At 34.1% G+C, this 27,109-nt stretch overlaps 1 protein-coding gene across 1 annotated transcript in view; it reads left to right on the top strand.

Moving 5' to 3' along the window:
• The window catches only part of LOC6035291 (5-hydroxytryptamine receptor), a 160,053-nt gene extending 144,266 nt beyond the window's left edge, over positions 1-15,787 (top strand). Inside the window, exon 11 of the mRNA XM_038264335.1 lies at positions 13,167-15,787. The gene's annotated coding sequence lies outside the window, so the exon portion shown is untranslated. The remainder of the gene's footprint in view (positions 1-13,166) is intronic.
• The last annotated feature ends 11,322 nt before the right edge of the window (positions 15,788-27,109 follow it).

Raw genomic sequence — 27,109 nt, 5'->3', positions numbered from 1 at the left:
AAAGGTGATTAGTTTTACTATTTCCCGATCAGACGGTAATAACTTAATTCATGCCATTTCAGTAACAAATACTGTTAAAATAACAGAAATTGTTATGGATTCTTCTTGAAAAATCCATTTTTGCATAAGGGTTAAAAACAGTTTATGTTATCATCACATAATTTGTTATTGGTCTGATGTTGGTTGAAAGCCAAAACAACTTTGGAATAACATTTTTTGTTATGGAAGAATACCGCCAACTGTTATTGGGATGATCGGATTAGTTGTTAAAATAACAAAACATAATCACAAAGATTTTTCGAAGAATTACTAAAAATGTTATTAGTTTGTTATTTTAATAACAATCCAATAACAAAAAATCATAACGCCGAATAACAAATCTTGCTATAAATAACACAAAACGTTATTGGCCTAGTATTTTCAAATATCAAAAAATGTTATTCCCAAGTTTTTTTCCGTCCGGGTTCACATTTCTTTTTCGTCTTAGATAGCTAAAATCGATGAAACGACGCGGAGATATATTTTTTTGGAAAAAAGCGGTTTTTGCGAAAAATGTCGAAAATTGCCATTTTTTAAGCACCCTAGCACGATGTAGGTCACCCTAATGGCCAAACAAAAAAATACGGGCCTAAATATGTGGAGCCCGATCGGAGAACCTTTTTTTTTGGTTTACTGCCCATAATTGAAAATTCGGCTATTATGCCAAATCAAGTATTCCGAGAAAAACGCGTTTTAGTGTTTGTCACAAAATCTCTGTCAAGGCAATTTCCCATAAGAGTGGCATATTAGCCGTTTGGTTTTTCGCATCGGCAGCCAAGTCTAAACACTATTTTAGTGAAATTCAAGTTTCAGAAGATGCGCTGGAACATCCTCTACCACCTGGTGCTAATATCTCGTTTTTGCCAAAAGTGGATATTAGCCGTTTTTTCAATGGTGGGCAGTTTAGGCTCTTTTCAAATGGAATTGCTGAATTATAACGCTCAATCATATTTTTGGCATCCTGATTTTAAGGGAATTTTTGAAGAAGAGGTGAAAAGAAAATCCCTCCAAAATGATTTAGCTTGTTGGCCTGTAAGTAAGAGACTGTTTAATATTAAATTTAGTACCTTTTCACATAAAATAGGTTGGCGATGTCTCCATTAAAGCACGCAACGGCTGGAAACAACCACACGAGCAAGCCATCCAGGAACGTTCAATAACTACACTTTTCCTGGAAGTTGGCATTTATCTTCTACTGCCTTCCGTTATCCTTTCACCGATTGTAAAAGAGTCGACAAGTGACATTGGTACCAGGGTGATACTGGGAGGATTTATTTTGCTACTGAAAACTTATTTTAATACATATTTATGGCGAGGAAGGCAGAAAACGTCACTAAATAAAAGTTCTAACAAACAAGTTAAAAAAATATTCATTTTTTGAGGACAAAAACTAAACCCTTTCGCTGGATCTGGCCAGAGAATGGCGGAGAAATGTCGGTACTCATCAAGTTGCACGCCAGGAGCCCCAGTCATAGCAAGCTTCGTCCGGTGAACGTAAACTATATAGGATGAGAGCTAACGATGGAAAATTTCATCGTCCCGACAAAAGTGGAACGGACGGGGACTCTGGCAGCCTGATAACGGTGCAATAATGATGATGGCTGCTGCTCCTCCAGGGCTAGGGCTAGCTTGCCAGTGACTGAAAGCATTTTAATTAAACTCTTTCTCGGGCTTCATCAGGGGAGATTCTGACTTTTCTTCTTCTTGGTTTTTGTTGCTAACACCGTCCCGAGAGAATCATCTTTAGGAAAATCCTTTTCCCTCTTCCGGTGAAGATAAGTGCAGGAAAAGTAATTGTCATCATGAACAAATTGCTGCGGAATGTTCGCATCGGATGTGTAATGCAATACGGCAACAAGTCACTAAAACTAGCTATGGAAAATACTTGCAACAACCTAAACACCTAAACCTAAATTACAAAAAAGTGCATGTAGAAAATCATATTTTTATTTCCAATGATATGTTATGATGAAACTGATTGAAAATCCGAAAAATTATTCTAACTAATAGCCATAGAAACCCGTTTTCCAATAAACGTTTCAAAATTCCTTCCCAAGCAGCTTAAACCTTTCGGAAAATTCCCCCTTTTTCAGCAGCAGCCATCAGCGATCCATTGTGTTTTGCAACCGTTCCCATTCACAATAGCTCGGTAAATTAGTTTCCTCTTTAGTTGAAAGCTTTCTGCAAATAAGTACAGCAAAAGCTGTGTTTCTGTGTGTTCTCCCCCTTCCACTTCACCGAAGAACCGCCCAGATTTTGCTCGGCTTCTCCGGAAAATAAAAAGTTTTCCAACAATGAAAACACCTGCTGCTGCAGCCCTTTGTTGCTGGAGGGGGAGGCGATTCTTGGTGGAACTTCTTCCCCGGGAACACGGCATTTTTACACAATAATGACTGAATTTGTTCCCGCCTTGCCAGGGCAATAACGATGCCCCGCTGAACGTGCCACGGTCTTCCAGCCGATACAGAGTGCTGGGGAAAAGGATCATTTTTACTTTACGGGACTGCCCCGTTTCTAGCATTTGCTCGCAGAAATCAACAAAGAAGGAAATACAATAGTGCGTTCTACCTGGGATTTCCTGGGACAGAATACCCGGGAGTTGCCTAATCCCAGGAATTTAAAATAAAAAAAAATATATGTTTGATCGATTTCGGTTAAAACAGGAACAGAAAAAAATAGTACGCAGATTCCCATATTAAGTCCCGATCAACCCCAGTTGGTGGTAGTGACTGAATTGAAGAAATACGATAATTTGAAAAATATTTCTTACGAAAAGCGAATGCACGAGGAGTGTAGAACCCTTATAACAAAACAACAACAACTAAATGTTTACACATAACAAAACATTCTAAACTTATATAAAATCCTATATAAATATAAATACTTTTAGAACGATAGGGTATATAATTGATCCGGACATAGTTTGCATACAAATGAATGAGATCCGGCATCAAAAAAGTACCTCAACAGCACTTAAGTGGTCGTAACTTGAGACAGTGTTGCCAGATCTTTGAAATATTGAACTCGTTTGGATGGTCTTTTGATTATTTATCAAACTATCTATAACATAATGACACCCGCATAAATAAAAAACACATTTTTATACATAACTTTTGAACTACTTATCGAAAGTTTAAACAATTTAATAGCGTAGTTTGATACAATGAAATAAAAATAAATACCACAAAATTTCAAATCAGATTTTTAAAATTTCTAAACAGAAAGAATCACACTTAATTACAGTAATGCTACAATCGATAATTCGCATAATATCATAAATTGATGAAAACATTTTTTCTCATGCTATCACTTTTTTTTCAGATATTGTGTCCCCAAATTCAAAAATTGTTGAAAGATTAAAAGTCTTTTGCCTTCCTCACCTTACTGAGGAAAGGCTATATAATCACTCGAAAAACGAAATTCTTAATTTGACCTCCTAGACCCACCTTCATGTACACATATCGACTCAGAATCAAATTCTGAGCAAAATCACTGGATTATCTCGGCACTGGCAGAACCAATTTGGACCGTTTTGGTCTCATTCGATCCGTCTTGGGGTCCCATAAGTCGCTATGGAAAATTATAAAGTTTAGTTAAGTACTTCAAAAGTTATGCTAAAAAAACAATTTTAACAAAAGTCCGTAAGATTGTAAAAAGGATGGTTTTTGTAAGTAACCCTGTCATATTATACATTTTTAGAAGGCTTTCCAACGAGTTCAAAAGATTGAAGATCTGACGACCATATCAAAAGTTATTCGCACTTAAGTGTTTTTCATGAACTTTTTAAAGGCCAGTTATTTTGATGAAAACGTTATCTGGATTTATCATGCGACCTGTCGTTTCATAGATGATCAAAAGACCTTTGCAACGAGTTCAAAAGATTGAAGATCTGACAACCCTGACATTGGGTAGTCAGATCTTCATAATTCAGGGCTGATGGTATAAATAATAAATCAAGTTAATTGAACACTTAAAGGTCCGCCATGTTGTATCTATTTTGGATAGCATTACCCTCTAAATGTGAGGAAGGCACCAACCACCTAAAGGTGGATTAAGTAACGTTTTTTACTTAAAACCATAAATAAGCGAATTCAATTCTAAAATTGTTTTTTTTCCGGATTTATTTTTTATAGAAAATTTGCAGTGGCTTTATTTCTATTAGGAATTTAACGTTTCCTAATTAAATTACCCTCGGCTTTTTTTAATAGAATGACATAAGCTTTGAAAAATAATTGCAACGGCTTAACAGCGAAGTAAAAGTTCGTTTAAACCTGTTGATTTTTTCAAATTCCATTTTTAAGGTAATTTTGATCTGCATTTATTTTACGATAAAGTTAACTTTTCTCGTTTTTTTTTTGTTTTATTTGAGCAATTCTCTGAGATTTCGGACATTCGATTTTTTGTATTTTTAATCCGGCTGAAACTTTTTGGTGACTTCGGTTTTTATTTTTGATATGTTTTAGAGGACATAAAATGCCAACTTTTCTGAAATTTCCAGAAAGGGCAAAAAATCTTTGACCGAGTTATGATTTTTTGAATCAATACTGATTTTTTTCAAAAAATCGAAATATTGGTCGCAAAAATTTTTCAACTTCATTTTTCGATGTAAAATCGAATTTGCAATCAAAAAGTACTTCAGTGAATTTTTGATAAAGTGTACCCGGGCAGACGGTAATAACAAAATTCGTGCCATTTCAATAACAAATACTGTTAAAATAACAAAAAGTGTTATGGAAACTTCCTGAAAAATCCATTTCTGCATAATGGTTTAATAACGGTTTATGTTATCATAACAAAATTTGTTATTGGTCTGATATTGGTTGAAAGCCAAAACAACTTTGGAATAACATTTTTTGTTATGGAAGAATAACTCCAACTGTTATTGGGATGATCGGATTAGTTGTTAAAATAACAAAAAATAATAACAAAGATTTGTTCGAAGAATAACTAAAAATGTTATTAGTCTGATATTACAATAACATTTCAATAACAAAAAAATCATAACGACGAATAACAAATCTTGTTATAAATAACGTAAAATGTTATTGGCCTAGTATTTTCAAATATCAAAAAATGTTATTCTCAAGTTATTTCCGTCTGCTCGGGTACCGTTTTCAAATTATAACCATCTTTAAGTATTTTTTTTTTGAAAATAGTCGCAGTTTTTCATTTTTTTAAATTAGTGCCCATGTTTGCCCACCTTTAAAAAAATATTTTTGAAAAGCTGAGAAAATTCTCTTTATTTTGCTTTCATGACTTTTGTTGATACGACCCATAGTTGCTGAGATATTGCCATGAAAAAGGTTAAAAAACAGGAAAATTGATGTTTTCTAAGTGTCACCGAAACAACCCACCATTTTCTAATGTCGATATCTCAGCAATCAATGGTCCGATTTACAATGTTAAAATATGAAACATTCGTGAAATTTTCCGATCTTTTCGAAAAAAAAATTTTCAAAAATTTATAATCAAGACTAACATTTTAAACGGGCGTAATATTGAAAGTTTGGCCCGTTTAAAATGTTAGTCTTGATTTTAAATTTTGAAAATATATTTTCGAAAAGATCGAATGTTTCATATTTTAACATTGTTAATCGGACCTATAGTTGCTGAGATATCGACATTAGGAAATGGTGGGTTGTTTGGGTGAGACTTAGAAAACATCAATTTTCCTGTTTTTCAACCTTTGCATGGCAATATCTCAGCAACTATGGGTCGCATCAACAAAGTTTATTAAAGCAAAAAAAAGAGAATTTTCTCAGCTTTTCAAAAATATTTTTTTCAAAGGTGGGCAAACATGGGCACCAATTTTAAAAAATAAAAAACTGCGACTATTTTCAAAAAAGTTACCTAAAAATGGCTATAACTTGAAAACGGTGCACTTTATCAAAATTTCACTAAAGTACTTTTTGATTGCAAATTCGATTTTACATCGAAAAATGAAGTTGAAAAATTTTTGCGACCAATATTTCGATTTTTTTTTTAAATCTGTATTGATTCTAAAAATTATAACTCGGTAAAAGATTTTTTGCCCGTTCTGGAAATTTCTGAAAAGTTGGCATTTTATGTCCTCTAAGACATAACAAAAAAGATAAAAATAGTGTTTTTGCAAATCAAGTTTTAGTGACAAAAAGTGAATTTAAAAATCACAAAAAAAATTTTACCGTGTATCATTTTTTTCAGTGTAGTCCATATCCATACCTAAAACTTTGCCGAAGACACCAAATCGATCAGAAAATTCCATCAAAAGATACAAAATTTTGAATTTTCACATATCATTTTTGTATGGACAGCTGCCAAATTTGTATGGAAAATTATATGGACAAACTAATGATGCAAAATGGCTTCTTTGGGCATACCGAAGGTACCAAAAAAGTTTCAGCCCGATAAAAAAATACAAAAATTAAAATTAAAGAAAAAAGACCGATTCCGCAGAGAAATGCTCTTATGATATGTGTTTTTCAATAAATTGTACCGAATTCCATCAAAAATCCTCAGAATTTCTATAAAAATGAGATTTTCTAATACAATTGTTTTCCTCATTTAACTTGCATATGACACCGAATCGGTCAGACAAACTTATGGAAAATCGAACGAGCTTTTCGGTAAAAATATTTACGATGTTAAAAAAATATGTCTGCCACATGGAAATGAACAAAAGATGGTAAAAACTTCTGTTTTTTTAACTTTTATTTTTAAACCGCTGTATCTTCTTCGAGACAATCATGTAAAATTGTCTGCAGAATCGATTCCAACTACTGGTTTTTGAAAAATTTGACGTTTAGACCACTTAAAAAAAAGTTTTAGTAAATGATTTTTGAATGAGGGGCAAACCATCCTGATTTTTTCGTGAGTTTTTTTGTATCATTTTGGGCTATTTTAAAAAAAAAATTAAACGAAAAAAATGGTGACCGTAAACTGGGGTGACTTTGATAGCCCGGGGAGACATTGGTAGAAGTTTGATTTGGCCTTTAATTTATATACATCCAATGCTATCTCTTAATGCTTACATACTCAAAATTCTCAAAAAATGTTTAGATATTAATTTTACGGGCATTTTAAAAATCTATCTAAGTCACCCGGGCTATCAAAGTCACCCCAGTTCACGGGACATCATTTTAAAATTGACTTTTATACTTAAAATCAAAAAGTGGTGTGCATTTTTCTTTCAGTGTATTTTTTTCAGAAAGCCCGTCCAATATCCTACAAGTTGTCTTTGAACACTTTTTCAAACGATACATTGGCTTCGAGATACATTAATTTTAAATACAAAACTATTCTTATAACCTACGCTCTTTTCAAATGTAATTTTCCACTGCAACAGGCTCCATATTAGGATGTAACAAATATGGCATTTTGGCGGACATTCAGGGGCTGATTCCGGTGGGCTGAGTTTTAAAAAAAACTACAAGTCTACATCACAAGTACAAAAGGGCTCAACGTTTTGTTTCGAGCACAACATAAAAACACTTCCCAACAAAATTCGGTCCACTCGGTGGCCACATTCTGCGTAATTTACAACCCTCACAAGCGCAAAGCGTTCGCGACCTCCGCTCACCAACCTTCAAATGTTCACCAGCACGGCTTGGGCGACCACTACAAACCCACTTCAAAGGGTGGTCTGGCGTCTGAACGTGGAGAGCCCACGAGGTGGAAGAGGCGGCCGAAAAAGTTGGTGACCCCCACTTTTGTGGGTGTTTTACGCGCGAACCTTTCCCTTTTTGTGCATGTTTCGCCCTCGTTGTGGTTTGTGTCGATGACCACTGGAAAGCTTTCCACTGTTTGTCACGCGAAGGTCACGGAAAACGCGAAACCGTCATCGCCAATTAGGGCCACAGTTCAGCGAGTCTGTGCTTTTCCGCGAGAGGGGAGGGGAAAGCGGGCTTTGTTTGAAAACGTACAACTTATTCAAAAGTGTGAATTTCAAATTTAAATTTTCACTAAAGTTTCAATTTTTTTTTCCAACCAAGTCCAATTAACCCCAACGAACCAACCCAAAACAAACACTCGTAGACGCGAGCAAACTCACCACCGGGATCGTCGCCATTTCAGGAAGTCTCTAGCTGGGCACTTCTAGTGCTGCTTCCGGTCCGTTGAGCCTTGCGTCGAAAATGGCAGGCAGGTCGTGTGGGTGCTGGTTTCTGGTGGGCTGAACGTGCGGTGAAGAGTTTAACGTCCATCTGAATTGTTGATGAGCTTGTCAAACATTTCCGACCGACCGGCCGACCGAGGTTGTTGATGTTGTTCCGTCGTTGTAGTTTGCGGAACTGAATTAATCATGCTAAAGTTGCTGATGGACGGAAGCAAGCAAGGACATCTTTAAACAGGGAATTTAATATGTGGCGCTTTGTGGACCAACTACACCGTGAGCAGATTTGAGTCAGTTCAGCTGTCAATTTTTAGCAGGGTAATCATTCACTGCGTGCTCGAAGTTTATATCATGTTTATATTTTTCCAAAGTAATAAAGTTTGAATAACCAAAAAACCAGGTCCTAATATGCCAATTTGTATTGCAATTGGTTTCTCCAAAAAAGGTAAAAAAATATTATGGAGCTGTTATTGTTCAAAACCTCGCTCAACAAGCTGAATATTGTGCCCTGGGCAATTTAAAATCACTAAGCCAAATATACGCAAAAAATATGTACGAGGGTGAAGTTTTTATGAAAAAAAAACGAGAAAGAAGGACAAACTAGTTTTTCTACGATTATGTCAGTAGATGAGGTTATTTCCATTCAAATATTCTTTAAATGGAGATTCTCATAGGAAATTGCTCTAACACTTTGTCAAACAAACCAAACCTGTACAACTGGATCCTGAAAATTTCATAGCGATTCACGAAAGCATATTTTTATATTATTTTTTCCATTATAAGACGGGAATTTAATCTAATGTAATCTAATCTAATCCAGAATTAAAAAAAACATAGTTTCAAGTTTCAGGCATGATTTTTAAAATTTAGAAGCAACAAAATGCTTTATGATATTACGGTTCTGCTACGTTGACCGTCAATTTTCTCGTCCTGGGATAAAATTTCCTGGAATTCCCGGATTTCCGAGAAAATATATTCCCGAAATTTAAGCGTTAGTTTAAATTTTCTTAACTTTGGTGCATTTTTAAATGAAACCTGCAACAAAAATGATAGAAGCAAATTTAATTTTATTTAATTCAGTTTACCATTCTTATTAAACTAATCAGTTCGTCTGCAAATTTCATGTTAAGGTTCATTTCAAATGATATTTTTTTTAGTATTCACAACTGGGAATAGATCTTGTTTATTTGTTGGGCAATTAAATTTATGATATTATGGAATGAAAATAGCTTTTATAATTTTGGTAAGTTCTTTAAACTAAAATGGTTGTTTTGTTATTTGAAAAAAAGGTACTCGCCAAGATCAAGTGTCTCAAAGAGGGTTGTTCAAGAAGAATTAGGATAATTTGTATAAAAGTGTTCGTGAAATTACAGTTTCAAGTTGAAAATTTGTAGAGTAGTAGAGCTACCAAAAGTTCAAGAGGTTTAAATGTCGTGATTTTTTAGCTGAAGTTATTCATTATGCAGAATCATTAAAAATCAAAGAATAAGCTACATCGTATTATATATAGGATGTCCAAAAAACATATTTCAAAAACTCGCTCCAAACATCTATTCATGAGCTCAAACCACTAAGATTTCTTCTGGAAAAATATTGCCATAAAAAAACATATTTTCTGCATCATTTTTTTTTTTTTTCACTTCAGCCGATTCAACAATAACAATACATACTTCGTAACAACACAAATACTTATAATTTTTATTGATATTTGTACGAATTGATTGATAGCATATAAATATAGAAAATTTATATATTTTCTTGAAGTTTTAATTTACTAGCAGTCAAGGCTTTAATTGATCCTCACACTTATTTCTCCCATTTAAGTTGCTATCCTATACATTTTGTTGCAAAATATTTATCAAAACCAGGATCAGAAATATTTTCGATAAATTTCATATTTCCCGGAATTTTTCGGTAAATTTGTTAAAAATTTCCCTTTTCCCGGGAAAATTGTTACCCCGGGAAATTGAACGCTCTACTGCTACGGCAAAAATATCAATGAATTACTAAAAAAAACATTTTGTTGCCAACATTATACGCCCTTTCCTGATTTGTAATCATTTGATTCATTGAAAAAAAAAGCCAAATTTGAACAAAATGAAAAGAAAAAATTTCGTCATTACATTGGGTCTAAGCGGTGAGATTGGGTCATACTAAAATGCTGAAATTTGTATGACTCAAACTTATTCCCAGACCCAATGTCATCTTTGATGACTGTATTCTTAACAATAATTAATATTTAGGTGATTTTTCAACTTCAACTAAAATCGTATTGGCCATACGGTGTATGAAAAAGTTGTTTATTTTGTAAAGTTTCTAATAAAATACTTGTTATAAATTTCCAAAGCTATTTTTTTTTTTGATTCTGGAGACGAATTACCCCCTTTTAGTTAAGTTCTCCTTCAGGGGTTACATACATGTAAATTGGCAAAAAATGTCAGGTGTTGGTATGACCATTTTTTATCTGATTTTTAATTCAAAAAATGAGCAATTCTCTACCAAAACCGGAAATGGATTTTATTTGTATTTTTTGATTTGGCTCAAACTTTGTGGGGGCCTTCCCTATGACCAAATAAGCTATTTTGCGTCATTGGTTCACCCATACAAGTCTCCATACAATTTTGGCTGCTGTCCATACAAAAATGGTATGTAAATATTCAAACAGCTGTAACTTTTGAGTGAATTTTCTGATCAATTTGGTGTCTTCGGCCAAGTTGTAGGTATTGTTGAGGACTTTTGAGAAAAAATAGGTACACGGAAAAAAATTGGAGATTTTTTTATCAACTTTTTTTTCACTAAAACTCGGACCATTAATTGCTGAGATATCGTCATTAGAAAAAGGTGGGTTGTTTTGGTGAGATTTAGAAAACATCAATTTTCGTGTTTCTATTTCTTAAAGCGGCTGTATCTTAGCAACCCGAGGTCCAATCTTCAATGTCTCTTAGACAATTTGATAGCAAATTTTCTGAACTTTTCAAAAAATATATTTTTAGAAATGGTCACTCATGGTCACTATTTTTAAAAATTGAAAAATTGCAAAAATTTCGCTAAAATCAAACTTTCGGTGGATATATCTTGAAAACGGAGCCCTTTATCAAAAAATCTGTAAAGTACTTTTCGATTGCAAATTCAATTTTGCATTAAAAAATAATGTCAAACTTGTTTTTGCATAAAACTTCGATTTTTTCCAAAAATCACTATTTTTTCAAAAATTCATAACTCGGCGGCAGATTTTTTGACCATGTTTCTCTATGGCTCAAAAGTTGCGGATTTTTGTCCCCTAAAACATATCAAAAAATCTCGAAAATCAAAAAAATAGTATTTTGGTAAATTGAGTTTTAGTGAAAAAAAAGTTGATAAAAAAATCTCCAATTTTTTTTTTCCGTGTACCTATTTTTTTCTCAATAGTCCTCAACAATACCTACAACTTTGCCGAAGACACCAAATTGATCAGAAAATTCACTCAAAAGTTACAGCTGTTTGAATATTTACATACCATTTTTGTATGGACAGCAGCAGATTGTATGGAGACTTTTATGGGTGAACCAATGACGCAAAATAGTTTATTTGGTCATAGGGAAGGCCCCCACAAAGTTTGAGTCAAATAAAAAAATACTAAAAATAAAAATGGTTTAAATCGGCCGATTTCGTAGAGAGTTGCTCAAATTATAAAATTTTGTAGTTCTGAATTGTTTTTCCAACTTCTTACTTTTCCCGTCATTTTCGAAAGACTAAACAATAACTTAACTCTAACAAAAAAAGGTTCAAATAGAAACACTTCTCAAAACAAACAACAGAAATGGGTGCTAAAAAGTTGGATATTTTAGCACTTGTTTTGAAAAGTACGCCAACTCACACGGCAGTGTAGCCCCGACCCCTCTTTGATTTGCGAGAAGCTTTGTCCTTTTGTGACGGCGAGGCGGAATGACCCCATTCATTTGATGTGCTTTTCAATAATTTGCAGCCGGAGATACACATTTTGGCGCCAAAAGGACTTTTATGTAAAATTGGACGCCCGATTTAATGGCGTATTCAAAATTTTGTTAAAAATTGTTTTAAAAATCGCTGCCATTTTTCGTCACTTGACTGTAACAAAATTAGGACCTGTCATTTTTTTATCATTAAGAACAAAATTTGTCATTTTCAAGTTTCGCGTTATTTCTAAAACTTAAACAGTGTTCAACAATGTTGTAAAGCTTTCAATTACAAAAAAAAATGATCATAAGGGTTTTGCTTGTAACAATGATGATAAATCGCGAATTAACAAAAAAAAGTTGATCATGGCCTACAACTTTGTAGAACATTGTAACATTCTTAAATAACCATGCATAGTTACAAAAACAAGAAATTTAAAAAAAAATCTTGATGACAAAAAGACCCTTCTGGGCTTGCAAATTCGAAAAGTATATTACATTTTTAATAAAGTGACATTTTCCAAACAGTTTATGGCTGAATTTTTAAAACATTTTTTTGTGTTTTTTTTGATGAAAAATACGTTTTCGAACTTTTAATCGAAAAATGGAGCTCAGGGACAAAATTTTACGCAAATCGAAGAGGGGTTGCGGCAACTTTTTCCGATATCTTGTTAGTTTTCGAAGAATTACCATGTACAATTTATTAAAATTAAAACATTCCAGCAGATGAGACAATGCGAACACAAATCGTGAGTCACAAGTCAAGGTTCAAACAAAACCGATTATTGGAGGCTCAAGCGCTGGAAAATCGCGTTACTGTTGACTTGACACGTTATGGCTAAAAACCGCATACAATCATTGTATTTTGCGGTCAAAGCATGAATCTACAACCGCATATCTGTTTGCGTTCGTTATAGCAAAAAAAAACGTCGGTGTCATGCAAATGACAACTCATTTCACAGCGGGTTGTGAAGTCAATAAAAAAGTGCCAAGGTTTCCTATCTTATCTGGAAGGATGCAGAACATCATCAAATTTTACGACACCCCCTTTAAAAATTTCCAAAGATATGCACGTGAGTTCAAGTCATGCCTCATTGCTGTACTTTTCTTCTTTTCGTTCCCAGCTATCAACCTACTTGCAAGAAACCTCAAGGGCCACACCGCCACCAACAAACGGTACCAAACGACCTGGTATTATGTAAAAGCAATTTTCCGGTTGCGACGGAGAAGGATCCACCACCTCAGAAGAAAACCCACCTGTAGATTTTTCTCGCGACCAACGACGTCGTCAAACGAGCTATGCAGGAAAGAAAAACCCAAGAAGTCGTCCCATGTATCTATATGCTAAATTTTATTACTATATTTCCGCGTCTGTCGAGAGCTGATGGTTGGCACACTTCCGCCGGCCCGTGGAGCACGCGGTTCCTGGTTCCTTTCACACGCCCCGCCCCCCTCCAACGGAACGGGACCGTGCGAGACCGTGACGAGACTTCATGATTGTGCGACGACACGTGCCGAAATTGGCCCGTTTTTACCCGGGTGTACCTGAGAGAGGTGGGTTCTCGAAGGGATGCGAACTGTGGGCGGGAATAGGTGGTAAAGGTGGTTAAAATTTGTAGTTTTGGGAAGAATGTATTTTTAAGTCTCACCAATTGATTTGTTTTTCTGTTTTTGACGGTACCTGTACATTTCTTTTTTACGAATTCTCAGTCAATTAAGTTTCTAGAAAATATGAAAAAAATAGTAAACTCTTAAACATGGTTCAAGTGACCTAATATTATAACTTGAATATAAAAAGTGTTTAAACCTTCTGCTTGTGTGATATGTTCTAAATAGTTAAATAAATAATTAAAATTTAGAATTTAGAACATATTTTCACTATCATAAGGTTCATTTGAACCATTTCCGATCTAAATAAAACATGCGTGATCGTTTGGCCTACTCATATCAACAACTCCTGTGCACTCAGTTTAGTAATTCACAATGGCATTTGAAGTTAAGGAACATTTTTTGTATTTAATTATCTGTTAATTATTACGTTTAAATTGAAAAACTCATATCTTTCGAAGGAGATGTTCAAAAAATCGATCGAAAGTGTAGTTTAACGGAAATTGTGCGCTTTTTTCAATGAAAATATTTTCATAAGCCTGAACTTTCATTTTCGTTCAAAAAACAGCCGAAAATTGAATTTTCTTCGAAAATCAGGCTGAATACACCCTTTGGTTCAATTTTTGCCATTACCATTCGAAAGAGCGGACAATTTCCCACTTTTCTTTCCGAAACACCAAATTGGAGCGAAAGCGTTTTCAAGTGGTTTTTTAATGAAAACCTTTATTCGGTTTTTTGATTTTTTTTTTCCAAAAAACTAAATAACATGTTTTATGGCAAATTTTGTAACAAAACCCATTTTTAACCATCAAACAAAGTTCTGCTACCGTATTTTCGAGTTTTTTTTCTTGGCATACCAGTTTTAAAAACATATAAAAGGAACGAAATAATTACTAAAGAGAACCAAAAAAGGTGCACTTAAAATCAAATTTTTTGAACAACTTTTATTATGAAAAAAATGTTTATCTCAATCGTCAGTGTTTGTGCACCGGCCACGGTTGGCCAGTGTTTCGGAGTGGACTGTATTTAGGGAGGTCGGAAAGGGGGTCCAAAGAAAAGGCACCGGAAGGTTCTACTTTCACTTTCTCTATTTTCTCCTACATCACTTCCTTCTTCCTCTTCTTCTTCCTCCGCTCTTCCTTCCTTCACTTCTGCTGCTGCGCGTCGCGTCCGGTACGTTCGGTGGTTTGATGACTTGTGTCGAGCGCGCTCAACGCGAGCTTGTTGCTGGGCGGTTCGAGCGGCAAAGTTGTTGTTGTTGACGACGTCGATGACAGCTCTGTCGTTGCGCAGGGGCGTAGTCGATCTCGTCGTACGGGTGGGGGCAAACACTATTCGGTCGTCCCGAACAGTCAGTGTTGTTAATACTTGCAAAAAAATTTCTGTGTTTTTTTTAAATTCATCTGAAAACATCAACTTGATTCGTGTTTATCAAATCTGTTTGCGTCTGAAATCTGGTTTTCGAAGAAAATTTGATTTTTAGCTGTTTTTTGATCGAAAATGAAAGTTCAGGCTTTTGAAAATATTTTCATTGAAAAGAGCGCAGGATTTTCGTTAAGACACACTTTTGATCGATTTTTTGAACATCTCCTTAGATGAATTTTTCAATTTAAACGTAATCACAAATAATCTAAAACTAAAAATGTTCCTAAAATTTAAATGCTATTGTGAATTACTAAACTGAGTGCACAGAAGTTGTTGATTTGAGTAGGACAAACGATCCAGCAAGTTTTATTAGGATCGGAAATGGTCCGGTTAAAAAACGTATTTTTTTTTGGTCGATTTTGCGTGAAAACCGTCTATTGTAACTAAAAGTTTTTTTTATTTTCGGTTATTCTGTTATGATTTAGGGAACTTTAAAAGGCATCATTTGCGCCAGAGTTGAGAAGTTAAAAAGTAATATGGTATCTGCATGTTTGGATAAAAAAAAACATTTTTGGAAAATATTTGAATAAAATAAACGGTTTAAGATGGAAAATCATGTTTTCAATCAAAAAATCCTTTACAAATTGTCTGTAAAGTACAGCCATCCCTCATATTCGGAACAGTTTACAGATCGGCCAATGTTCAAAAAATCATAGTAAATCAATGATTGAACTTAATGATTTGCTTTTTCCTTCATTTGAAAGATTTTCTTGCGATCTTTCGAATGCTGTATCGAACAACTGCAAATTTTAACTTTTATATCAAGTTTTTGAAGAAAAACTTTGACCCTTGAAATCCACAAATTCGGAACACTTTTTTCTTACGGATGTAAACAAACTTTGCTTCTCTCCATGAGTACATAATTTTTACAAAATAATGACTTCAGGCACTAACACCAACGAAACTCATGCTTAGTTATGTTTTATGAATGGTCTGATAACTTTTTTTTGTAAAAATATCAGTAAAAATCAGGTGTTCCACAATTGTGGGAGGCACAATAACATTCTACAATTATGAAACAGACTATTTGGAGGCAGTGTTTTGCTGCTCTGGATAAAATAGTCTTGAAAAGAGGTTTTTATTCAAAAAGTACTACTTTTACCCGTGAAATAGCAAGAGAATGTCCAAATGAAGGCCCTAAAAATAGTAGGGTCGACAGAAAAGCTGCATTTGGCATGTTATTGACAAATTACCACAAAAGTGTTCCGAATTTGTGGGTGTTCCGAATATGTGGGATGACTGTACACTGGCTTCATGTTATATGCATTTGTAAGTGATTTTTTTACGAAAAATGTTCAGTTTTTTGCAATTTAAAAAATATTTAATGAAGGTTTTCCCTCTGAGCAATTCTCCACCAAAACCGGAAATGGATTTTATTTGAATTTTTTGATTTGGCTCAAATTTTGTGGGGCCTTTCCAATGAACAAAATAGCTATTTTGCGTCATTGGTTCACATTGGTTGTTGAGGACTTTTGAGAAAAAAATAGGTACATGGAAAAAAATTGCAGATTTTTTCATCAACATTTTTTTTCACTAAAACTCAATTTCCCAAAATATGTATTTTTTGATTTTCGAGATTTTTTGATGTATTATAGTGGACAAAAATCCGCAACTTTTGAGCCATAGAGAAAAATGGTCGAAAAATCTGCCGCCGAGTTATAATTTTTTGAAAAAATAGTGATTTTTGGAAAAAAAATCGAAGTTTCATGCAAAAACAAATTTGACATTATTTTTTAATGCAAAATTGAATTTGCAATCGAAAACTACCTACCTCACAGATTTTTTGATAAAGGGTTCCGTTTTCATGATATAGCCACCGAAAGTTCGATTTTAGCGAAATATTTGCAGTTTTTCAATTTTTAAAAATAGTGACCATGAGTGACCATTTCTAAAATTCTTTTTTTTTTTAAAGTTCAGAAAATTTGCTATAAAATTGTTTAAGAGACATTGAAGATTGGACCTCGGGTTGCTGAGATAGAGCCGCTTTAAGAAAAAGAAACACGAAAATTGAAGTTTTCTACATCTCACCAAAACAACCCACCATATTCTAATGACGCAGCATCTCAGTAACTAATAATCCGATTTTCAATGTTAATACATGAAACACTTGTGAAATTTTCCGATCTTTTTGAAAAAAAATTTTTTTTAGGTCAAGACTAACATTTTAAAAAGGCCAAACATTGAATATTACGCCCATTAAAAATGCTAGTCTTGATTTAAAAAAATAAAATATTTTATTTCAAAAAGATCGGAAAATTTCATAAATGTTATATTTATTAACATTGAAAATCGGACCATAAGTTGTTTTGTTGTTAAAATTTGTTTTTGCATGAAACTTCGATTTTTTCCAAAAATCACTATTTTTTTAAAAACTCATAACTCGGCGGCACATTTTTTGTCCATGTTTCTCCATAGCTCAAAAGTTGCGGATTTTTGTCCCCTAAAACATATAAAAAAATCTCGAAAATCCAAATATACAAATTTTGAGAAATTGGGTTTTAGTGAAAAAAAAGTTGATAAAAAATCTCCAATTTTTTTTCCGTGTACATATTTTTTTCTCAAAAGTCCTCAACAATACCTACAACTTTGCCGAAGACACCAAATTGATCAGAAAATTCACTCAAAAAATACAGACAAATAATTTTACAGGAAAAACTAACTTTCCGGAAACATAAATTGATACTTCACTTTTCACTTTGTTTTGTCAAAAAGTATTGTTTTTAGAGATGGGCAGTACTGCAACGTTGTCTTTTTTGTTCTTTCGATTCCTAATGCTAATTTTTTAAAACTTAGACTTTCGAAACTCAAATTGTAGTTTGCCCTGAAAAAGTTTAAACAAAACACAAAAACATAAAAAATATGATTGCTGGTAGAGTATTACTCTTTAGAAAAAAAATGCTTAGTTGAAATTTTTTTTATAAATAACGTAAAATGGTTCTTGAAACATTTTGACCACTTTTCCCATGCTATAATCCTTTTGCAAAGTTGCCATTTTTCGCTGACTTTTCCAACAAAAAAACTAGAACAAGTCAAATCATCATCTCAAAGGCGAAAGGGGGGGGGGGGAGGGGTCGTGGTGAGGTTTCTGGGAACCATCAGCAAACAATACAAAAAAAAAACGTGAGTGAGAGCGAGAGGATCCTCAGGGGAGCCCAGACAGCGGTGTCTGGTGTGTGTGTGTGTATGTGTGTAAAATGTAAAAAAGTAAGAAAAAAAAAGTGAAAACTCTGCCAGCAGCAGTGAACAAACGAATTCAAGGAATTTCATACATGCAATGTGACGGAATTGGAGAAAGCAAGCACACACCTACTCAAAAGGAGAAGAGCGCAAAAACACAACAGTTAGAGAATGTTACAAAAAAAACAAGAGGTAGGCTAGTGTGTGTATTTTAAATGTAAAGTTGAAATTAAGCCATTCATAGTTGATTAAGGGGGTAATTTGTACAAATGTCTGTACATAGCCAATTTAGCTGTAAGGGAAGAAATACGGAAGAAAAGTGAATACGAGATGAAAAAAAAGTTCACGTGACTGCCATAATGAAAGGCGAAAAATAGTCCAAAAAACCTTATTAAATAACACCGGGTCAAAAGAAGGGCAGACAAAAAAGGTGCACCTTATCAGAGCAGAACAAACCAAGTTTTGGGGGGTGGAACAAAAAAAAAGGGCTGCAATAATGTCAAACGAGTCCTGACGCAGGGAGCCCAGAGACAGAGCAACAAAAAAAGTATAAGAAATTGTTATGACATGTACATTTATAAATGAGGTTGTTTGGTTCGGAGGTTAAGGGAGAAAGTAATGCGGGTACACTTTTTGCAACAGCAACAACAAAATAAACTGAGAAGACCAAGTTCATCCTGGCAGAAAGCGAACGCTAACGCTGGGAAAGTTCACATCTGTATGTGTGTGCGTGTAGCTTTGTCATTGGAGGAACGAGTAAATCGCTTTCTAGTTTGCTTTTTTTTAAATAAAATTTATTTTCTTGAAGCATTTCAAGATTAAAGATGTATAATCTTTTCTAGAGTTTACGGCAGGGAAATGTTTGCTTACAAGGTTCTATTATAAATGTTTAATGAGTTTTTTGTCCGAAAATTTGCGTACTCAAAGTTACAAAAAGCAAAATTTGATTTTTTTTAATTCCTTCAAAATTCCTCTCATTTTCATCGAAGCCTCGAATTTTTTTTATTATATTTTTTTATTTGGATTCCATTGAAGTCTCCATTTTTTTTGTGAAAAATACGTTTTTTCGGAATTTTGAGTACGCAACCCAAACGGCGCCCAGTTTTACATAAAAGTCCCTTTGACACCAAATTTCTAACTCATCACCGTTTCAGGCTGCAAATTATCGAAAAGCACCTCTTTTTTCGCATGTTTAAAAATAGAAGGAGTCGTACCGCCCCTTCGTCACGATACATAAAAAAACGGAATTCGGATTCGTGATCAGGGACAAAAGTTACCCCTTAGGACAAAGTTTCGTGCAAATCGAAGAGGGGTCGGGGCAATTGCTGTGTGAGTTGACGGATATATAAATGTATGAAATTCTGTAACTCGATTTGCTGTCTTCGCAAAATTGTAGGTCATGATAAGGACTTTTCTGAACAATTTAATTGAACTTTTACTTGTAAATAGGGCGTCCAAATTTCCCGGGAAACGGGAAAAATATTTTTGGAATCCCGGGAATTCCCGGGATCCCGGGAACTTTATGAAACATTCATAAAATTTATGTGTTTATTATATTTGTTATGTTTTTGAAGCTTTAAATCAAAGAATCAGCTCAATCATATTAATTGGTGATAATCTACTCTTCTATCTAAACAAGGACGACAAGTTTTAAATGGCTTGAAGAGAATAAAAAAAAAGGTTTTTCTGTTCTTTGTTGTGAGTTGGATTTGAAATGAACTACAAAGTGATTCAAATTAAATAAACTTATATAAATATATTTCTTTTTTATATAACATGATCAGAAAAGCATAAAAATATTTGAAAATATAATTTAAAATCAAGAGGCGAAAACAAATAAAATGACACCAGTCAATGTAAAATTTTAGATATGTTTCAAATTTGAATGAACGACTTTTGCATTGTTTTTTTACATGTGTTAAATAAATTCACCGTTAAAATTAAAAAAAAAACTTATTGATACTTGTATTGAAAAGTTCAACTTTCACAAAAAGAACTTTTTCAAAAAACATATTTTACAAATTATCTTTAAGTTACTACCGCCAACTAGGAAGAAAACAGGAATACAGTCTGAATAGGTAAGTAGATTTTAGAGCAAAAAAATTAAAAATCGGTATTCTGTGAAATTGTTTTAATCTGTTCCTGTTTTTACCAATAACCAAAACATCTTGCAAAAAATTGCTAAATAGGTGTCTTAATTCCTTTTATTTGTTCTGATTTGAGCCACATGGCAGTGTTTGTTGAAAAACAATTTGATTTGATTTTTTTTAAATCATAAATATACCTAGATATCTCAATCTTTTTTAAAGTGCTAGGCATTTTGCAGAACGGTAAACTAAAATTTCAACATTTTTCCCTAGTACACCAAATCATGCTGATATATGCCGAATACAAATTATAATGCTTTAAAATTATTATCTATTCTGAGGTATTCAACTGTTCATCTATTTCCACAACTAAATCTAAATTTCCAGACTAGAAATTGTTTTTTTTTTTTATATTCGGGAAATCCCGGGACAAATTATTAAAAATCCCGGGATTCGGGAATTCCCGGCTTTGGAAAAATCCCGGGAATTTTGGCCCGGGAATTCCCGGGTTGGACGCACTACTTATAAAAGTAGAATTCGCAAAACACGTATTTAAAAAAAATCGAATTTGCTTGATATGTTTTAGGGTACTAAAGAAGACCACTTTTGAGCCATTGTTCATCATGAAGCATTAGGGTGTAATATGGTTGTATGGAAAAAAATAAAATTGTCCAAATCCAATGAGCACATCAACTTTTTAGTTCCTTTTGGGGTCCTAAACAACTCCCCAAAGTTTGGGAACGATTGGTTTAGTCCTCACTTTGCGCAAAGCGATTCGATTTTCTATGGGAATTTGTATGGGGAAAACCATTTTTTTTTATTTTGATATTTATAAATTTCACGCATCACGCTGTACTTGAACCGGATTCATATTCAAATACTCTGAAAGATCTTCTACAACTATCCCGAAGAGAGTATGGTGCTAACTTGCTCCTATAAAAAGATACAGCGATTAAAAGCTCCATAACTCCGGCAGATGGCGCAAAGCATCGAAGAATGACGATTTATATTTTCGCTGTTTGGTTATATAGGAATGCAAACTTAAAATTGAATTTACAGCTCTTAGAACAACTTTTAAGAAAAAATTCAAGTAGTACAAGTGTATACTTTTTGCCCTCTATAAATTAACGCAATAAAAAAAATTAAAAAAAAAATTGGAAAAATAATATTGTTTAAAATGATAGAGCATCAAAAGTTAACAAAGTATCAGCTCGAATTTTTGCTCAAAAGTTGTTTTGAACGCTGGAATTGCCGTTCAAGAGCCAAACGACAGGCGACACCTAGTGTTGAGTAGCAGAACAGAGCGAAGAATGTCGATTGAAATTTCCGCCCTTTGAGGTTATGTATGCGAATTCTGTTTTGTTAAATTCCAGCGTTGAAAACAACTTTTGAGCAAAAATTCGAGCTGATACTTTGTTAACTTTTGATGCTCTATCATTTTAAACAATATTATTTTTTCAAAATTATTTTTTTTCAATTTTTTTTATTGCGTTAATTTATAGAGGGCAAAGAGTTAACAATCGTACTACTTGAATTTTTTCTCAAAAGTTGTTCTATGAGCTGTAAATTCAATTTTAAGTTTGCATTCCTATGTAACCGAACAGCGAAAATTTGAATCGTCATTCTTCGATGCTTTGCGCCATCTGTCGGAATTTTTGAGCTTTTGATCGCGAATTTAACAAAACAGAATTCGCATACATAACCTCAAAGGGCGGAAATTTCAATCGACATTATTCGCTTTGTTCTGCTACTCAGCACTAGGTGTCGCATGTCGTTTGGCTTTTGAACGAAAATGGAGAATCTTTCTTTTTGTTTTGTTTTCTTCTACTCTTCGCGAGCGTTGACGTTTGAGGTGGAATTCGAGATTAAAAGCTCCAAAATTCCGACAGATGGCGCAAAGCATCGAAGAATGACGATTCAAATTTTCGCTGTTCGGTTACATAGGAATGCAAACTTAAAATTGAATTTACAGCTCTTAGAACAACTTTTGAGAAAAAATTCAAGTAGTACGAGTGTAAACTTTTTGCCCTCTATAAATTTACGCAATAAAAACAATTTGAAAAAAAAAAATAATTTTGAAAAAATAATATTGTTTAAAATGATAGAGCATCAAAAGTTAACAAAGTATCAGCTTGAATTTTTGCTCAAAAGTTGTTTTGAACACTGGAATTTAACAAAACAGAATTCGCATACATAACCTCAAAGGGCGGAAATTTCAATCGACATTCTTCGCTCTGTTCTGCTACTCAACACTAGGTGTCGCATGTCGTTTGGCTCTTGAACGAAAATGGAGAATCTTTCTTTTTATTTTGTTTTCTTCTACTCTTCGCGAGCGTTGACGAGCCATTTTTAGGTAACTTTTTTGAAAATAGTCGCAGTTGTTCATGTTTTAAAATAAGTGCCCATATTTGCCCACTTTTGAAAACAATATATTTTAAGGACTGCAAAGATTTAAAAACAGGAAAATTGATGTTTTTGAGTCTCACCAAAACAACCCACCATTTGTCGATATCTCATCAACCACACAGTGGTAAAAAGGACCCAAAAAATTACCGCAACAAGATTTCGCGCAAACCATCGATTGCTATACACCAAAAGCTTCGTTTTTGCACCAGGAACAATAATCCGATGAAAAATCACACTGCACGGACCGGTGGCCGGAGTACAGGCCACCAGAAGATCTAGATTTTGGGAAAAAGTGTCAGATTATTCTAATTGTGAACTGATAAGCTTTCTTCTACCATGAATAGTCACTCAAAGCAATTCTAGAATAATATTAAATACCATAAGACCCATCGGAACCGGTTCCACCGATCTCCAGTGGCCACATCCGGAACCGCATTAGGAAACAGCGTAAACTAGTCATGCGGGTGTACCCCATTTGGCATAATGGACATTTGGCATAACGGGTTTTCAAGAAGGACGTTTGGCATAATGGACGTTTGACATAATTGTTCCAAGACATTAGGGACGTTTGGCATAATGGACATTTGGCATAGTTTTCCTTTTTGAATAATTCACAATAAATCTTTTTAATGAAATTTTGATATTTTTATTGAAAATTTAGTTTAAAGAAGGAAATATCTCTTGTTAGCTTTACATTTTTCCCCAATCAATATAATTAGCAGTGATTTTTTTAAATAAAATTTTCTCTTCTTTTATATGAAATTCAACTTAAAGATGAAAAAACCTCTTCAAATCTTTGACAATTAAGCTGTTATAATGTAATTTTCCCTTCTTTTGATCATAATTTAACTTGAAGAAGGAAAAATCTCTAAATAAATTCACATGTTTCCCTTATTTTTTCGAATTCAATCTAAATAACCCAGAACTGGACAGCACTCGTCCGACAAGAGAGTAGCGGTAAGATTTACAGACACAGAGAACACAGTTGTAGATGACCGAGAAAATTATGCCATCGAGTCCATTTCAAGGAAAGAACTTTTCCATCAAAACAAAATGTGTAGTCTACGGGAATTGAACCAGGGACCTTTAATAGAATAACTCAATGACTAAACTGCCTTGGCCACCACAGCTTGGTGACACAAGGGTAGTCAGATGTCGATGTGTGACTCTTGTTGCAGATTTACTGTTTTTGTTAATTATTGGAATTGATTGTTTTGCAGGTGTGAGTTGGTAACATTATTCTATCGAGTTTAGCATTGAGCTCTCTACAAATGTTGATGGAACTATAATCTCAACCCTGTATTTTGGGTAAGGGATGTCGATTTAGCCTTTCTTTAAATATTTTGCAATAATGTTTTTTTATGCAATTTTCCCATCTTTTTTATATTCAACTTGAAGAAGGGAGATTCTCTTATAGATGTTCTCTTTAAACATTTCTATCATTTTTGCACATTTTTTGTCTGTTGCTTTATTTTTTGCAATAAAGTTGTTTATACAATTTTCTCTTCTTGTATTTAGCCAAAACTTATCTTAAAGAAGTGACAATTGTTAAAAAAAATAATTGCTAATTAAATAGATTTTTTGAATAGAGGTAGGTGAAAAACATTAAAATAATGCGATTTTGAAACATTTAAAGAGTGGCAAAATGTGAATCTTTAAAGAGACTTTTCCTACCATAAGTTGCTTTTATATACAAGAAGGGAACAAACTCAACTGTCAAATATTCCAAAAGTATTTTTTTAGAAATTTTCCCTTCTAAAAGTTGAATTTAAAATAAAAGAAGGGAAAGTTTCATAGCTTTCATAACTCATTTGTAACATATTTAAAGAAAAAAAAATGCACATCCCTAATTTAGGTTGAATATTAAAGAAGGGAAAATTGGATCAGTAGTGCGGTGCCTGTGTGGACGCTCAGTCCTGTTTTTTCGTGTTATTTTCCGTCTCTTTTGTGTCGCTGTTCGAGTGCATGGGGTGATTGGTCATTATAATTAAATAATGGCATCAGTAGTGCGGTGCCTGTGTGGACGCTCAGTCCTGTTTTTTCGTGCTATTTTCCGTCTCTTTTGTGTCGCTGTTCGAGTGCATGGGGTGATTGGTCATTATAATTAAATAATGGCATCAGTAGTGCGGTGCCTGTGTGGACGCTCAGTCCTGTTTTTTCGTGCTATTTTCCGTCTCTTTTGTGTCGCTGTTCGAGTGCATGGGGTGATTGGTCATTATAATTAAATAATGGCATCAGTAGTGCGGTGCCTGTGTGGAAGCTCAGTCCTGTTTTTTCGTGCTATTTTCCGTCTCTTTTGTGTCGCTGTTCGAGTGCATGGGGTGATTGGTCATTATAATTAAATAATGGCATCAGTAGTGCGGTGCCTGTGTGGACGCGCAGTCCTGTTTTTTCGTGTTATTTTCCATCTCTTTTGTGACGCTATTTGTGTACATGGGGTGATTGGATTTCTTCTGATTCGTGTTATTTTCATCTCTTTTGTGTCGCTGTTTGTGTGCATGGGGTGATTGGTCTTCTTCTTCTTCTTTTTTTTCTTTATTTTTAGTTCGCGCGTTCGTTGGCCAATGAGTTTATTTTTGTTCTCTTTACATAGTTTTCGATAGAAACGATCCGAATTCTTTTTTTTTTCTCGAGACAAGCAAGTCGTATTGCTGGAATAAGTCCTTTCTATATCATCGATGATCGGAAGGCACGCCGACGAATATGTTTTAAGGCTTATGGTATAAAATCATTTTAATGAATAAAGCCCTTCTTACATCACCGTTGATCGGAAGGCACGCCGACGAAGAATTTCTGGAGGATCGCGGTCGAATTAATACTATATTTAAAATTCTAGATAGCTATCTTTCGGATTCGATTGTGAGTAGCGGGACTTCGCGGTTTCTATGCAACGTATTTTATGGAGTCTTTTTATATTTTAAATTTATAAGTCCTTCTTTTATCATCGTTGATAGGAAGGCACGTCGCCGGTTAAGTTCGTTTAAGTTATTGTTTTAATTTCATTACAATCGGTTACGTGGTGTCCTGTTTTCTTTTCGTTTATATTCGTTGATCGTAATAATTTATTCCAACTGGCAGCTTTAGTATTAACTCATCTACTATTTTTGACATTTGCTCGCGTTATCTTAATTGTACCAACAGTAAAAATATACTGATAAGTCCAGCCCATAGCACTACCGCTCGGTTGGCACGCGTTCGATTAAAAACAAACTTTTAAATAATCAATTATTTATCTTTCCGCAGCCGGCTGCCTAAGATTTAAAATTTCAACCGATAAACAAAATGCTCATGGTCACATCACTGCCACTCGTGAATCCTGACCTCATACCCATCTACTAACCCCCTCAAAACTCATGTGATACTTTGTCGGAGAAGCAGTCGATTGGGCGGTCTCTATCACTCAAGTATCGGACTAACATTCCCATCCACTTCCCCGTGACCCTACCACTGGTCGTGGCCGGCGCCGGTATTGATCAGCATGATAGGGGCCTTTGAGAAGTTGCGAAGCGAGGAAAGATAGCTCCCACTGATCTTCCACGGCTCGTGGATGTAACTTCTGGAGGTCCTGGTCAATAACGGAGTAGCAACTGCGGGTGGGCACCTATGCTTATGCTTATGCTTATGCTAATATTAAAGAAGGGAAAATTGCATAAAAAACAATAATTGCAAAATATTGACCAAGAACCACAAACTGAGCATCTTTTGAGAGATTATGCCTTCTTTTCGTTTTAAAATAAAAGGAGAGAAAATTGCTTTAAAAATCTTAATTGCATTTCATTAAAGAAGAGCAAAATGTACATACATTCTTTAGGTTAAATTCAAAAAAGGAGGGAAAATAGTATAAATCTTTATTGCAAAATATTTAAAGACTGGCAAAACTTACATCTCTTTGTTCACTGAATTTAAAATAAAAGAAGGAAAAATTTAATACAAAAAATAGCTGCAAAGTATTTCAAATGGAGAAACATCTAAATATTATATAGACTCTTTCTAAAAAATAAAAAATAAATGAAAAAATGCATTTAAAGCTTTATTAAGAAATATTCCAAAATGGGAAAAAATCACATCTATTGAAAGAAAATAGAAACTTGACTTTAAGAAAAAAAATCTTTTAAAGTAAAATTATCTGTTTAGAAAATCGGAAAAAAGCTATAAGTTATTATTCTTTACAAAAAATAAATACTAATTTAACAAAACAAAAAATGCTACAATAATTATGCCAAACGTAGATTATACCAAACGTACTTGATGGTTTTTGAACGAGTTATGCCAAACGTCCTTCTTGAAAACCCGTTATGCCAAATGTCCATTATGCCAAATGAGGAACATCCCTCCCCATCACTACTGCTTGCACGATACTCACC

Source organism: Culex quinquefasciatus, chromosome 3, assembly GCF_015732765.1.
Source record: "Culex quinquefasciatus strain JHB chromosome 3, VPISU_Cqui_1.0_pri_paternal, whole genome shotgun sequence".
In the NCBI taxonomy this organism is placed as follows: domain Eukaryota; kingdom Metazoa; phylum Arthropoda; class Insecta; order Diptera; family Culicidae; genus Culex; species Culex quinquefasciatus.
This window is presented reverse-complemented; position numbering and strand designations above follow the sequence as displayed.